Below are 16,486 nucleotides of genomic sequence, written 5' to 3' on the forward strand. Positions count from 1 at the left end.
CAATAACTAAGCTATAGAAGAAGTCACAAATGGATGATAAAATTACACAATAACTCCCAAAATCAAATAACAAGTAATGAAAATTTATAGATAAAGACACGATTACCAAGAATCAATTAACAATTAAGGCAACATATAAGACATGAATTCAATAAGTAATTACAAAACCAATAAGGCATATAAGAGTGAACTTGACAATAAAAGATAGAACATGTACTAACAACTTCAAGTAAGGTACGTACGAGCAAATTCAATAATGAAAAATATAACATGTTATAACAAATACAATTAAATGCATGGAAGAAGTGTAGAAGTCCACACCGATCAAATATCATGTATAACCCGTGCACATACTCGTCACCTTCCAAACACGACTTTCACATAACACAAATAGCACAATCACCTCAAATCCTAAGGGGTAGTTCCTCCACACAAAGTTAGGCAAGATACTTACTCAACTAACTCAACCCTCCGAAATAGCTTTTTCCCTAAAATTCGCGTCCACACGGCTCAAATCTAACCAAAAATGACTTAATAACATCAACCAATGCAAGAGAAATTAATTACAATAAATAAATCTATGATCTTTACTTTTTCTCCAAAAAGTCATTAAAAGTCAATGTCGAACCCCCCTTAGATTCCGAATCCAAGCTTACCCGAGCAAACCCGAACCAATACAATCTCACACGAATGAAAATCTACTCAATTAGAGTCCGATAGCTCAACCAATTCGACAAAACATTGCTCTTGGGTGTTCATAACCCAAGAGTCTAACCTACACTAGTTGAGTTCCATATCTCCCGAAATACTACTCCAAAAGTCGCCAAATTCGAGTATGTTATTCTCCTAATATAGAAAAACAAGACCCCAAAAGGAATCAGGAAATAAACGCCTCTAACTCATTTTCAATTTTTAAAATTTAGGACATAATCCTAAGTCTTGATTTAAATAATTAAATAGGTTTTCGATGAAAATCATGGATTAAAACATAAACCAAGGGAATGAATCAAAGGGAAATACTTAGGTTATGGTTTAGATCTTACCCCATGGAAGAAATTTGAAGAACATCCTTGAATTGTCTCAATCCCAAACTTTCAAGATGAGAAAACTCCAACAACATTAATAGCCAAAAATGCCCCGTTGTTCTACTTCGTTTCTTGTGACAAACAATCCCGAACTCGCTTTTGATGCCTCCAGTGGATTCCTCGTGAAATTCCAGTCAAGTTAGACTTTTGAATCACTCAATTTGACCTTATTTGGAAACCAATATTTGGAAATTCCAGTCAAGGAGATATATTGATTTCAATATTTGGAAATAGTGCAGATTTTTAAATACGAATTCAATGGCAATTTCGTAATTAATTTTAAAAAATTTAGCAACCCAATTCTTAGTAAAATGACCATAAATTCCTTATACAATGTTAAAACTTGATGATTTCAGTTGCTATGGTTCCAAAATTACAATATGAATTGTTTAGTCGAAATATGAATCAAAGGCCATTTTCTCAATATTATCCTTATGCTCAAATCGACATCGAAATCGAAAACAATCACTGTACAATCCAAACTTATCCAACGCTTATAGGAATTTAACCAAACTTTGTGGATATGTCCAAAATCATCATGCAAACTTATTGGAATAATTAAAACCCATTTCCGATTCCGTTTGCCCAAAAGTCAAACCTTGGTCAACTGTTTCAACTTAAATCTTCTAAAACGAGAGTTATTCTTCCAAATCAATCCAAAATCCCTCAAAAACCGAAACCAACCATGCACGCAAGTCATAATACATAATATGAAGCTACTCAAAGTCTCAAACCACTGAATGAGACGCTAAAGGTCAAAACGACCGGTCGGATCGCTATAAATCCTGATTATTATCAGGAGAGGCGAAAAATCGAGAAAATGAAAACTCCCTCTAAGTCCATCAACATTTGTCAAAAAATTAAGCTCCGCCTTTAGGCTGCTTAAAGTTAAGAGACCTAAAAGGCCTCAACTTCAACCAGAAGTATACCATCTTATCATATCCTCGATTCCTTTTGCAATTGTTATAGACAAAATAAATCTGTCTATGCTTGCAAACAACCTCCACGGCTCTCACTGTCTGGTCGTGATTATTGTTGATGTCTTATGAAAGCAGACTTTCAAAAGGGGGTAATGTTGAACATATAAAAATTCATGACATTGACTTATCTTGTTTTTTTTTTTTTCTCATTCTCTTTTCCCTCATTCTTTCTACAATTCTTATTTCCCTTACTTTAATTATTAATTCTAATGTTATTTTAGGAGCAATTGCTATAAATTCTTTCATCCAGTGCATAATACCTTTCGATTTTTTATTATCACAAACATCTTACTGTAAGAATTAGTATTGTGGTTATGGATGGCTTTTAAACTATATATTTAGAGAATTTTTTTTCTTGTGCTCCAAAATTTATTGGCCTTGGATTTATTCTCTATCTTATGGAAAAGTTGCTACATGATTCAAGATATATAAGTGAGTAACTGATAAGTTTAGTTACACTTATTTTTCAAATTGCACATTGTAGCTTTCTGAATGTAGCAAATTGGCCTCTAAATTGTATAACCATTGCTAAGCGAGCATTTTTTTATGCATCTTGATCTTATTTTATTTTTCTTTGTAGAAAATTTTGAAATGGACAAGATTTGGATGCGCTGGAACGATAGACTGAGCGATGTGTATTTAAAAGGAGTCGAAGATTTTCTTCAATTTGCTTTTAAGCAGACAAAACCAAAAGGTGAAATCCTTTACCCTTGTAAAAAATGCAATTGTGTTTTTTTACAAAATCAGAGACGAAGTAAAGGAACATTAATAATTTTTGGGATAGTTAAGGGGTACACTCATTGGTTTTTCATGGAGAATTTGTACCCAAAGAGCAAATCACTAACAATAATAACGTACAATAGGAAGTAAGAAAAGGGCAAGGTGATGATATTTGAAATGATTTATGATGCTACTGGCCATGATATCACGAATTGTTCTGGTGGGGTGGATCCTTCTGAATCTGCTTTGGAATTTTTCAAATTACTGGAGGATGCTGCACAATAACTTTATCCAGGTTGCGAGAAATTCTCCAAGTTGTCACTGATTGTGGAGTTGATCCAAATGAAGTGCCTTTATGGATTGAGTGATAAAGCAATAGACTGCATAATGAAATTAATTAAACGAGCACTTCCTTCTGTGAAACTTTACCGAAATCATTCTATGGAGCAAAAAAAAAATGATTCGGAGTTTAGGTCTTCTTTACGAAAAATACATGCTTGCGAAAATGATTGTATGTTATTTTGAAAATATAATGCAAAGCCGAATCTATATTGGTTTGTGGTGAGTCTAGGTGGAAATGAAGAGAAGGTCAAAAAGCTAATAAGGGTACTATATAAAAGATTGGGAGCAAAATTCCTCGGAAAGTTGTACGTTACTTTCATTTGAAACTGTAACGACCCGATCGGTCGTTTTGTTTTCTAGAATCCTATTCCCCTAAATAAGACTTTTCATACTTGCTTTAACTGATTTATGACTTGCGGGGATAATTGGTTCTAGATTTGGAAGAGTTTGGGTTGAAATCGGAACACTTAGTTCCTTAAGGTTGGCTTAAAAGGCCAAGTTTGACTTCGGTCAACATTTTAAGTAAACGACCTCGGAATTGGGATTTGACGGTTCCAATAGGCTTGTGTGATGATTTCGGACTCAGGCGTATGTTCAGATTGGGTTTTGGATGACCTCGGGGCGTTTCGGCTCCTAATAGTGAAAGTTGGCAATTTGAGCAAATTCCATAAGTTTGGGTTGAATTGGATTTTTAAATTCTAGGCGTCCGTTTGGGATTCCAAGCCTGGGAATAGTTCCGTATGATGATTCTGGACTTAGGAGCACATCCAGAAGTGGATTGAGAAGTCCGTAGGTCGTTTCAGAGTCATTTGGCGAAAAGTTAGAACTTGAAGTTTTTGGAACGTTTGACCGAGGGTGGACTATTTGATATCGGGTTTGGATTTCAGTTCCGAAAGTTGGAGTAGGTCCGTAATGTCATTTTAGACTTACACACAAAGTTTGGCGTCATTCATAGTTGATTTGATAAGAATTGGACGCGCGGAAGTGTTTTAGAAGTTCTTAGAGTTCATGAGTAAATTCATGCATCTTGGCGTCCAATTTGTGAGTTTTGATGTTATTTCGGTTTTCCGATTACGCGAGCAAGTTTGTATGATATTTTTAGACTTGTGTGAGTATTCGGTGTGAAGCCCCAGGGCTCGGGTGAGTTTCGGACGTGTGGGAGAAGTTGAAAGCACACTAGATTTTCTGGTATTCTTAGCACCAGTTGCAGGTCTCGCAAATGCGAGAGATTGTTTGCAAATGCGAACCTTGCATTTGCGATGATGGATTTGCAATTGCGATGAAGCCCGACCAAGCAGTGTTCGCATTTGCGACACTTTTGTCGCATTTGCGATACCGGCAGACGTCGCATTTGCGATTCTGTGGTTGCATTTGCGATCCCAAAAGCTGAAGCCCAGGCTTCGCATTTGCGAGGCATTTGTCGCATTTGCGACCCTCGCATTTTTGCGAACCTGGTGTCGCAAATGCAACATTAGAGGGCTGTGTCTAGCTCTTTTAATGCGGTATTTAGGCCATTATTCATTTCACTTCATCCTCTTAGGCGATTTTTGGAGCTTTAGAAAGAGGGTTTCACCTAGCAATTTGAGGTAAGTAATTTCTACACAACATGAGTTAAATACATAGATTATGGGTAGATTAACATGTAAAAATTAGGGAAAATCAAGGGTTTAGGAGAAAACCTAGGGTTTTGATAAAAACAAGATATAACCACGAAATTTGTTATGGGATGGAGTAAAAATCATATATTCTTGATACTTAGGTTATGGGTAACAACTTTCTTCAAAAATTTCTAGAATCCGGGCACGTGGGCCCAGGGATGAATTTCTTGAACCTTGCATTTAGGGTTGGGGAATTAATTTAATAATTTAAATATGAACTCTTGAGCATGTATTGACTAGTTCTTACCCATTTGAATAGTTTTTGGATCATTAGGCTCTAATTTGGAGGTTTGAGCACGTTCTTGAATTGGGATATAGGCTTTGGGACGAGGTAAGTCTCTTTTCTAACGTTGTAAGAGCAAATTAACCTCATATGTGAATTAAATAAGTGTATGTGACTATCTGCGGAGGCTACATGCATACGTGGTCCCTAAGTAGCAACTATTATGCTAACAGTCCGGGTAGTTTAGGACCCGTATCATGCTAAACTTGCAAATGCTTGCGTCTTTGCTTACTATTAAGATCACTTCGGACATGCTAGATATTGGTAAACAAATATAGACAGTTACACTTACTTACTTGATACCTTGTATGAATTATTTGAATATAAATGAGCAATGTGTGCTTACTTGATAATAAATTACTATTTGTGAAACGGGCCGGTCCCCTCGGTAGTAAATAGATGCATTTATGGCTCATACCATTCGACCATCTGACAGTGCACAGTTTAATACTATTGTGGACCGGGTTGTACGACCTCGGCATAATGTGCACATGTTATATGTTTGGAATTCTTCCTTGATTTACAATGCTTAAATGTTTGAAATGTAAGTGTTACATGATATGACTGAGCTTGACATGTTATTTATGAAAGAATATCTTATTTCTCCATGATTTTGAACTGTTATTATTATTCATGCTATCTATTCTTAGCGTAACACTTAAATAAGATTATTGTCTCATCACTACTTCTTCGAGGTTAGACGGGATACTTACTGGGTACATATTGTTTACGTACTCATACTATACTTCTGTATTTAACTGTACAGGATCTAAGGCAGGTGCATCAAGCTACCCAGCCGGCACGCATCACTGATACTTGAACGAGACTTCATGGTGAGCTGCCCCTTCTGAGCCGTTCAACAGCATGTCGGAGTCTTTTTTTTGTTATTACTATCTATTCTATTCCAGTCAGTAGGGTAGTTATTTTTTTTTACATTCTACTAGTTGCCCTACTACTCGTGACACTAGTTCCTGGCACACACATTGGTAGACTATTATTTTTGGGTTGTATATCTATTATTATGAATTGTTAATTATCGCTTTCTTTAAATTTAAGTTAAGAAACTGTTGGGATTGTTTTGGTAAAATAAATGAGAATTCACTAGTTGATTAGGGTTGGCTTGCCTAACAACGGCGTTGGACGTCATCACGACCTATAATGGGATTTAGTTCATGACAGAAACCAAGATTGCAAAGGTTGTTTACGTCATCAGAAATAGCTTCAGACATGACATGGCATCATGATAAACGTTTTAAAGATGGGGTTCTTAGAACTCTATCCGACTCAGATGCGTGAAAATATTTTGATACATTTAATCCGGACTTTTTCAGAGATCCTCGTAATATTAGACTTGGATTAGCATCTGATGGGATAAATCCTTTCGGGAATTTGAGTGTTTTTCTCAGCACTTGGCCAGTAATTATTACAATGTATAACCTACCCCCTTGGATATGCATGAAGCAATCATATTTCTTCTTATCTTTGTTGATACCTGGCCCTAAAACTTTTGAAAATGATATCGATGTATACTTAGAACCTTTGGTGGATGAGTTCTAACAATTGTGGTACAATGGAGTCAATACATATGATGCTTCGAGAACAGAGAACTTCTGTATGCGGGCATCACTCTTATGGAATATAAATAATTTTCCAGCTTATGCCTATTTGTCTGGATGGAGCACAAAGGGAGCTTTGGCTTGCCCTTCATGCAACAAAGAGACTTTGTATACTCGATTAAATTATGGCCGTAAGTTCTCTAACATAGGTGCTCGTAGTTTTTTATCATCTAATCATAAGAGGTAGGGAAATAAATGTGATTTTAATGGAGAAGTAGAAATAAAACCTACTCCAAAAATTCTCTCTGGAGATGATATTTTAAACAAGCTGAATAGCTTGGCAGACATTAAATTTGGTATGACCCAGAAGAGAAAAAAGACACAAAAAAGTAAAGACATTCATAATTGGAGGAAGAAAAGCATCTTTTTCAAACTCCCTTATTGGAAAAATAATCTAGTACACCATGATTTAGACGTCATGCATATTGAAAAAAATATGCGTGACAATATTATTGGGACGTTATTAGATATGAAAGGAAAAACAAAAGATAATGTGAATGCCCGTCGTGATTTGAAGGAAATGGGTATAAGAAAAGATTTGCATCCAACTCAAGAGATGGAAAGTGGTAATATCAAGCAACATGCTAGACTTTTCACCAGATGAGAAGTCTAAAGTATGCAAGTTCTTGAAAACTATAAAGGGTCTAGATGGATATTCTTCTAATTTATCACGGTGTGTAAAGTTAAAGGATCATAAAATTTATGGATTGAAGAGTCATGCTTTCATATTCTCTTGGAACTATTGCTTCCTTTTTTAATTTGCGGAGTCCTGCCGAACCATGTCTATGATGCTATCACCGAGCTAAATATTTTCTTCAAAGAGTTATGTTCAAAAACTATAAGAGTTGATGTGTTGGATCAACTTGCAACTCAAATTCCAATTACGTTGAGCAAAATAGAAAAAATATTTTTGCCAACATTTGTTGATATATTATGGTGCACTTGTTCATTCATCCAAGAGAGGCTAAGCTTGATGGACCTGTACAATACAGATGGATGTACCCAACAAAGCGGTATGTTTTTGTATTTTATAATTTCAATTTAATTTTATGTGGCTTGTTAATTTTTCATGCTAAGCGTTTAACTGAATGTTATATTATATAAATTCTTGCGCAAACTGAAATGTTATGTTTGCAATAGAAGTCGATCTGAAAGATCTATTGCAGAAGGGTATATTGTTGAAGAAAGTCTAATATTTTGTTCAAGGTATTTACATGGGAGTGGGAAAGAGTATAATCGAGTGTACAAAAATGATGAAGATGATCGTGTTGAGTCATACTGTGGATTGTCAATATTTAAACAAAAAGGTTTCTCTTTGTTAAGAGATACATCTAGAAATCTTGAAGAGCTTGAGCGAAAACAAGCTCATCTTTATGTTTTTAGAAATTGTGAAGAAGTTCAAGTATTTTTACGGTATATTTCTTTATGCTATTATACATTGCAATTTGATTTTGTTAGCTTTTTCTCAATTATTATTTTTATTTTTGAACAAGGAGTATGAGTAGAGTAAACATGAACTTCGATGATTGATTTTTTTCATCGAGTAAGTTTTTACTGTATTTTTTATTCAATTTGTCATACTTATTTAGCATCATTAGATTATTTAATTATTTATTTTTGTACATATCATGCAAATGCGCAAGGAAGGAAATTCACATGTAAGTTGCGGGTTGTATTCTTTGGCTAGAGGTCCTTTTGATGGAATTCAATGATTCAAGGAGTACGCAATAAATGATGTTTGATTTCATACTAAACTACTCGAAGGTAATAGGTTGAAAAAAAATAGTGGTGTTTTGGTAAGAAGAGTAATGAATGATCAAAATATAAATTACTATGGTATTCTAATCGAAATAGTAAAATTTTAATACTTCGAAGGTAAACGAATTATTTTATTTAAATGTGATTGGTGGAATATTGACCACATTGGAAAAGGAGTGAAAATAGATAAGCATGACTTTGTTAGTGTCATTACTAACCGAAAGTTAGTAACAAATGAACTATTTTTATAGTTATTGCAAGTGCATGATAAAGTTTATACTTTGCTACGAAAAATTATTTTATCTCTAAATTGGTAGCATTTGAAGCAAGACCATTCTTTTAGCTATAAAATTATGTTCAAACACATGTATCATGGCTAAAAAATTGTAATTGCTACCGTTATTTTAAATATATAGTAAAAACTTAGAATTAGCTATACCATTTATTGTAGCTATTTAATTCGTGGCTATTTCATTTTGTCATGATAATAGTTGCAGCTATTGAGCTAACTATTGCCACAGATTTTATAAATTGAAGCAAAGATGTTTATTTAGCTATAAGATTTTGATTGACATACGTTACAATGGCAAAAAATATTTTATTGCTATAACAACTTCAAACACCGTGGCAAAAATTAATAATTAGCTACAAATCTTTAGTGTAGCAATAAATTTGTAGTTATTTTGGCAGCTATTGCCACAATAGTTAGAAACTATAGCAAAAATGAGAAATTAGCTTTGTGTCACGACCCAAATTCCAATAAAGGTCGTGATGGCGCTGGACATCGCTATCGGACAAGCAAATCATAAATACTTAATTTAGTTCAAGTTTTAGTATTATTTTAAACCATGATTTTTCTCCAATTTAACAGTAAAAGATGAGATTTCAGAATAAGTAATAATATTCTAACTATGTTAACAATGAATAATCCATAATCATCCCTGAACCCGGTGTTACAAGTGCATGAGCAACAATTAGAAAAAATAAATAAAATACAGCATATGTCTAGAATACAAATTTGGACTAGAAAGAAAAATATAAATACTCTGAAGGAGACTCTGCTGGCTGCGGATCGTAGCATAAGATGCAGCTTACCTAAGTCCCCGTATCCACCATGTCGCTGCGCCCGTAAGGCCACTAGACATACATGTGTCTGTACAATAAAATGTACAACAAGTGTAATATGAGTACGCAAATAACATGTACCCAGTAAGTATCCAGTCTAATCTCGAAGAAGTAGTGACGAGAGGTCGAATCCGACACTTACTAGTAGTCCAATGATAATAAACTGATAATATAATCAATCATCGGATTTATTAAGAACAACTGTAAGCTCAGGGAAATCATGAAGCAAGTAAACAATCCTTTTGATAATAAGATATTTCTAAAATCATATTTGATCATTTACCAATTTATCTCAGACCAGGGAGGCAATATCATTACTTATAAATTTCAAGGCAAGCAATACAAGCATGCACAAATCACGCCGAGGTCGTACGGCTCGATCCAATAAATATTTAAATTGTGCACTGCTAGAGGATCGAATGGCGCGAACCATAGATGCATCTATTACCCCGCTCGCGAATCATACATGCAACGCGGTCAAATATAAATTTAAAGAATTACCTCGCTCGCGAATTATACATGCGACGTGGTTACACATAGATAAACACATTCAAATAGTCAATCAAGAATTTATTAGGGAAATAATTACCCAAGGAAATGGTAACTTCTCTTTTAACAGTCAAGAAAGTGATGTTTAACCCTTTAGAAATTTATTTACCAAGCTCGATAAGATTTAAGCAATTTATATTGACAATACGGTTACAAATATTGGAAGTAAAGCATGCTTTTGGGTCCTAGACTATCCGGACTTAAGCATAATAGTAGCTACGCACGGACTCTCGTCACCTCATTCTTACGTAGCCCCCACAAATGGGAGCACATATTTAATTATTTTACCTACGGGGTTAATTTCCTCATACAAGGTTAGAAAGGAGACTTACCTCGCTCCGAAATTCTATAGCCGGCTCCCAAGCCTTTCCAACAATTCAAATTGATGCTCAACGCTCCAAAACTAGTCAATAAATAGGCAAAATCCATAAAAATATACTCTAATACTCACAACAATTCGATTAAATAAATTCCAATCCCGCTCGAAAAGTTGGCAGTGGGGCCCACGTCTCAAAACCCAATGAAGCTCACAAAATCCGACAACCCATTCCGATACGAGTTCAATCATACCAATCTTATCAAATTGCGATAACAACTTAACCTCCAAATTTTAAATTTTTGTTCTTGAAAAGTTTTGCAAAAAACTTGATTTTTTCCATTTAAATCCAAAATAAATGATGAATATAATCATAGAATCATAAAGTATAATTACTTTCGGATATAGAACACTTACCCGAATCCATATGGTAAAAATCACCTAAAAAATTGCTTCAATCCGAGCTCCATAGCTCCAAATATGTTTAAAATGGTCAAAACCTCGAAATATAGCTTCTGCCCAGGTATTTACTCTTCGTGATCGCAAAAAATGCTTCATATTCGCGAAGCACAACATTTCTCTACCCAAAATTTGCCTTTCGCGATCGCGAAGAACAAATGCCCAGCTCTTCCAGATAGCCTCTAGCATAATGCTCATAACGTTTTGTACAAAACTCCAAATTGCAAATGGTTTAACTTTTTTAAAACTAGACTCCAATACTACAACTTTTATGCCTTCCTCATCTCCTAGTTCCTTATAGATTACAAGATATAAACTCCCAAAATCAGCCCTGTGCAACATAAATTTCTTCTTTATCTTCCTAGACACCCTTTAATGTACCAGTCATAACTTTTTGTACACAACTCCAAATGCTAAATGGTTTGATTACAAAATACTATACACAATGGGCTACAACTTATATTTTTGGATCATCTCCAAATTCCTTATAGATTGCAAGATACAAGCTTCCAAAGTCGGGTCAGTACATCAGAAACTTTCCTCTACGCGATCGCTAAAGGCCTTCCGCGATCGCGAAAGGCCTTCCGCGATCGCGAATCACTGGCCAATTTCTCCCATTTTACTCATCGCGATCACGACCAATTCACCGCGATCGCGTAGTACACTACTGTAGCTAGAAACCAGCAGCTAAAAATGGCCTAGAAATGGACCAAAACCACCCCAAAACTCACCCGAGCCTCTTGGGACCCCATCCGAACATACCAACAAGTCTCAAAACATAACACGGACTTAGTCGAGGTCTCAAATCACATAAAACAACACTAAAAATACGAATCACACCCCAATTCGAGTCTAATGAAACTAAGAAATTCCAATTTCTACATTCGTTGCCAAAACCTATCAAATCACGTCCGATTGAAGTCAAATTTTGCACACAAGTCACATTCGACATTACGGACCTACTCCAACTTCTAGATTCGGAATCCAACCCCAATATCAAAAAGTTCACACCCGTTCAAACTTCTCAAAAACCTTCAAATTTATAAGTTTCGCCAAATGACCCCAAAATGACCTGCAGAGCTCCAAATCCACTTCCGGACATGCTCCCAATACCAGAATCACCATACGGAGCTATTCCCAAACTCAGAATTCCAAACAAACATCGATAACATTGTAATACACCTCAACCCAAATTTATGAAATTCTTCCAAAAATGCTAACTTCCACGATGGGCGCTGAAACGCTCCCAGATCATCCAAAACCCGATCCGGACATATTCCCAAGTCCAAAATAATCATACAAACCTAGTGGAACCTTCAAATCTTGATTTCGAGGTCGTTTACTCAAAATTCTAAACTTAGTCAATTTTTCCAACTTAAAGCTTTCGAAATGAGAATTCTCTTTTCAAATCGACTCCGAACTTCCCGAATTTCAATTCCGACCATGCATACAATTTATAATGCTTGAAGTGAAGCTACTCTTGGCCTCAAATTGCCGAACGACATGCCAGAGCTCAAAACAACCGGTCGAGTCGTTACATTCTCTCCCACTTAAACATACGTTCCTCCTCGAACGTGCTAAGAGCTGCGTTGGAGTTGTCTGAAGTCACTACTTAACACCTCGTGCACCTACCCGTGCTACCACAACTCAGTTGAGAACATTAGCTCGATCAAATCTGAACATATCCTATTTCATTTAGAAAAATAAGCCTTAGAGCCCAGTGTCAACATCCGAAATTCTCTGCCAGTCCTGCTTCCAACATAAGAACACCGTATCAATCACCACACGATGTACCATAACATGACTGCATACCTTTGCTGAATTCACACCATGCACCACATCATTCACAAGACCATAATAACACTCTTTGATCATAATAGCCGACATTCCCCGAATCGGATGCGTACAATACACCCTATGACATATGTAAGTCCTGTTCTAACTCTTGCAATACTGCTACGACGGAATAGGTGTGTAGAAATTCATAACCAACTACCGAGTCAATATAACTACCTGACCGATCGTTTTGAGCATTTGCACTTTTCTCGCCAGTTCTCAGGCAGGACTAGCTCCGTATGATGTATTATGACTTATGTACATCATTGGTTTTGGTTTTCAGGATAATCGGAATAGATTTGAAAGAACAATTCTCAACTTGAAACTTTAAATTTGAAAGGGTTGACCAAGTTTTGAGTTTCTAGTATTCAATCTCGGATGTAGATTTTTATGATCTGGTTAGCTCCGTCAAGTGATTTTGGACCTTGAAGCATGTACGGAATGTATTTTGGAGATCCGTGGTAGATTTAGGCTTGAATTGGCGAAATTGAAAATTTGGCATTTTTCGTTCAGCAGTGGAAATCTTGATATAGAGGTCGAATTGGAATTTTGGATATTGGAGTAGGTCCATTGTGTCATTTGGGGCGTGCGCGCATAATTTCAGGTCATTCGGAGGTGATTCGATAGGTTTCAGCGCCGTTTGTGGAATTCGAAAGTTTATAAGTTCTTAGGTTTGAATCCGAGGTTAATTTGGTATTTTGGCATTGTTTTGAGTGATTTTGAATGATGTTATGGGATGTGTTGGCATGTTTGGTTGAGGTCCCGAGAGCCTCGGGTGTGTTTCGGATGCCCAACGGAACATTTTTGGACTTAAGAAGATGGCAGATTTTTGCTGGTATTTTATTGCAGAAGGTTTGTTCTTCGCATTCGCGAAGATTGTCCCGCATTTGCATAGAAGAGTTTGGTCTAGGGGAGAAAATTCTCTTCGCGTTCGCGAGTCAGGGGACGCGTTCGCGTAGGTTTGGATTCCAGTAAATTGCGAACACGTGAGAGGTGTCGCGTTCGTGTAGGGAAGTTGGAGCAGCTGGGGCCCAGGAGTTGCTCATCGCGTTCACGTAGGAAGGGTCGCATTCGCGAAAGCCTTGGCAACTAATTCTTCGCGTTCGCGTGAAGGATCTCACGTTCACAAAAGAGGAAAATTTGAGCAGTTGATTTTTGTGCTTCGCGAACGCGAGGGTTTGACCGCGTTCACGAAGAAGGGCGCACCTAGGCAGAATGTTTAAGTTAAAAATCGAGGGTTTTGGTCCATAATCTCAAAATTCATTAGAAAGCTCGGGAGAAGGCAATTTTGGAAGGGATTTTCAGAGGATTGATTGGGGTAAGTGTTCTTCACTCAAATTTGGTTAAATCCCATGATTATGTCTTGATGTTTATCATTTAATTTGGGAATTTGAGGTGAAAATTGGGGAAGAAATAGAAGAAAATTTAGAGAGTTGAATTGGGGATTTGAGGGGCCATTTAAGGTCCGATTTTGATGTTCTTGGTATGTATAGACTCATGGAAGGATGAGTATTCTTGTGATGTAATTTTTATCGAATTTCGAGATGTGGGCCCGGGGGTCGGGTTTGGCCAATTTCGGGATTTTTGAGTTAATTTGATAATTTTCGTATGGGTTTTATTCCTTTAGGATATATTGATGATAATATACTAATTTTGGGTAGATTTGAGGCATTTGGAGGCCGAATCGAGAGGCAAGGGCGTCGCTGGCTAGAGTTTGTCTTGGCTTGAGGTAAGTGACGCTTCCAAACTTGATTTTGTGGGTTTGAAATCCCGAACTATGTGCTCTATGATTACTATTGAGGTGATGCAAAAGCCAAGTGTTGGGCGTGTGGGCGTGCACCGTGAGAATTGCGGCATGGATCATTCCATGGCACTGCTTAGTAACTCTTTCTTGTTGTTATCTGAGTTTCTATCATGTGATTAAGTAAATGTGCTGTAAAAACATGCTAGATATCCTTTTAGGGCTTCATACCGATACTGTTGAGACCCGAGTGGTCGTTTCTTGCTATCATCTCATTACATTTATTGATATTCTGTACTCAGTCTTGCTCATGTATATCATATCATGTCTCAGTCTTAGTTATTATTATTTGGCACATCATATCATTGTTTCGGGCTAGTTTAATAACATTGTGGGCCCATGTGGGTGAGGCTGAGATCCTAATTGTGAGTGACAGTTATAATATCAGGCTACACTCTGCAACGGTTATGTTGATGATTATGAGAGCGCTTGGGCTGTAGGAGACCCTCCGGAGTTTGTAATACACCCCCGGTGAGCACAATTGATTATGTTTAGGGATGGATCTTCCCTTGGTATGGAGATGGATCTTCTCCATGAGGCTGGTTGGCCTGTTTCTCGGTACTGGAGACCGATGGTCTGTGATGTGTATATATCCCGGGATGGATCTTCCTTGGGCCTGGTGAGCCATATACAATACCGAGTGGTTGTGAGGTTGTTATCATTGTTATTATCTGGAGATGAATCTTCTCCATAGGCTGGAATGGCCTTCCTCAGTACTAAGTGACTCCTGTCAGAGATGTATATATTCCGGGATAGATCTTCCCTGGCCCGTGTGAGCCATATACAGTACTGAGTGGACGAGCATTTGAGATTGTGGGCACCTGAAGCACTCAACATAGTGAATTTCATATAGCATGTGCATTGGCATATAGACGTAGCAGAGTTACACTTCCTTACCCTGTATATACCTGCTCTGTTATTATTTGAGCTATTTATTTAACTGAAAGCATACCTACGTTTCTGTACATTATTTCTTTTACCTTTGATAAGGTTGAGTTCGTCACTAGCTATCAGCCCAAAGGTTGGAATTGTTACTTACTTAGTTGGTGTATCATGTTACCCCATGCACCTTGTGTGCAGATCCAGGTATCTCAGGCTATGGTAGCGGTTGCTGATCATTTCAGTCGTGGGCTTTCATTGGAGATAACGAGGTAGCTGCCTGGCGATCACAGTCCCGCCTTTCTCCTTCCTTATCTTCCTCTTAGTGTATTTGTTGGCTATTCTCAAACTATGTTCGTCTTGTTTTATTTCAAACAGTTGTAGTATTTTGCTTATGACTTAGTGACACCCGAGGTCGGGCTTGTATTTTTCGCTTTGTTTTGATTTTTACTTTATATCTTTATCGAATTTAAGTGGAAAACATGGTTTTACTTAAGTTTAAAATGAAATGTGGACTATTTTGGAAATGAGTTGGCTGTCCTAGTTTCACGATAGGTGCCATCACGACCAGGTCGGTTTTGGGGTCTTGACAAGTTGGTATCAAAGCCTAGGTTACATAGGTCTCACGAGTCCTGAGCAGGTTCAGTAGAGTTTCACGGATCAGTACGGAGACATCTGTACTTATCTTCGAGAGGCTGCAGAACCTTTAGGAAATCCCACATTCTTGAATTCTTATCGTGCGACATTGATTCAGCTTGAAATGCAACTCTTTGAATTCCTTCCACGCATTCGTATGCACGCATGAGCGCTCAGTATCAGCTATGCATCGACGGCTTGTGATTCCCTGATCGAAGGGCGAGATGTGATTTTTGTGTGTTGATATTGGGCCAGTCTGGAGGACTTGAGGCCGGGTTTTGACTATAACTTGAGCACTGAGGCATTGATTGTGTGAGTATGTGCTTCTGGAATTATATGTTCGGTAAAGTCCATACTAGTGGAAGCGATGACTGGATGGTTATGTGATGAGCATGATGTGACTGCGAGATGTGTTCATATGATTTGAAAGTGAAGAGAAGAGG

At 37.1% G+C, this 16,486-nt stretch overlaps 1 long non-coding RNA gene across 1 annotated transcript; it reads left to right on the forward strand.

Annotated features, from left to right (window-relative positions):
• The first annotated feature begins 2,026 nt into the window (after positions 1-2,026).
• LOC104238711 (uncharacterized) lies at positions 2,027-6,095 on the forward strand. Its single transcript, XR_713948.2, has 3 exons — positions 2,027-2,154; positions 2,646-2,759; positions 5,835-6,095. It is a non-coding gene; the product is annotated as an uncharacterized lncRNA (long non-coding RNA).
• Positions 6,096-16,486: the final 10,391 nt, after the last annotated feature.

Source organism: Nicotiana sylvestris, chromosome 10 (genome assembly GCF_000393655.2).
Source record: "Nicotiana sylvestris chromosome 10, ASM39365v2, whole genome shotgun sequence".
NCBI classification, from domain to species: Eukaryota; Viridiplantae; Streptophyta; class Magnoliopsida; order Solanales; family Solanaceae; genus Nicotiana; species Nicotiana sylvestris.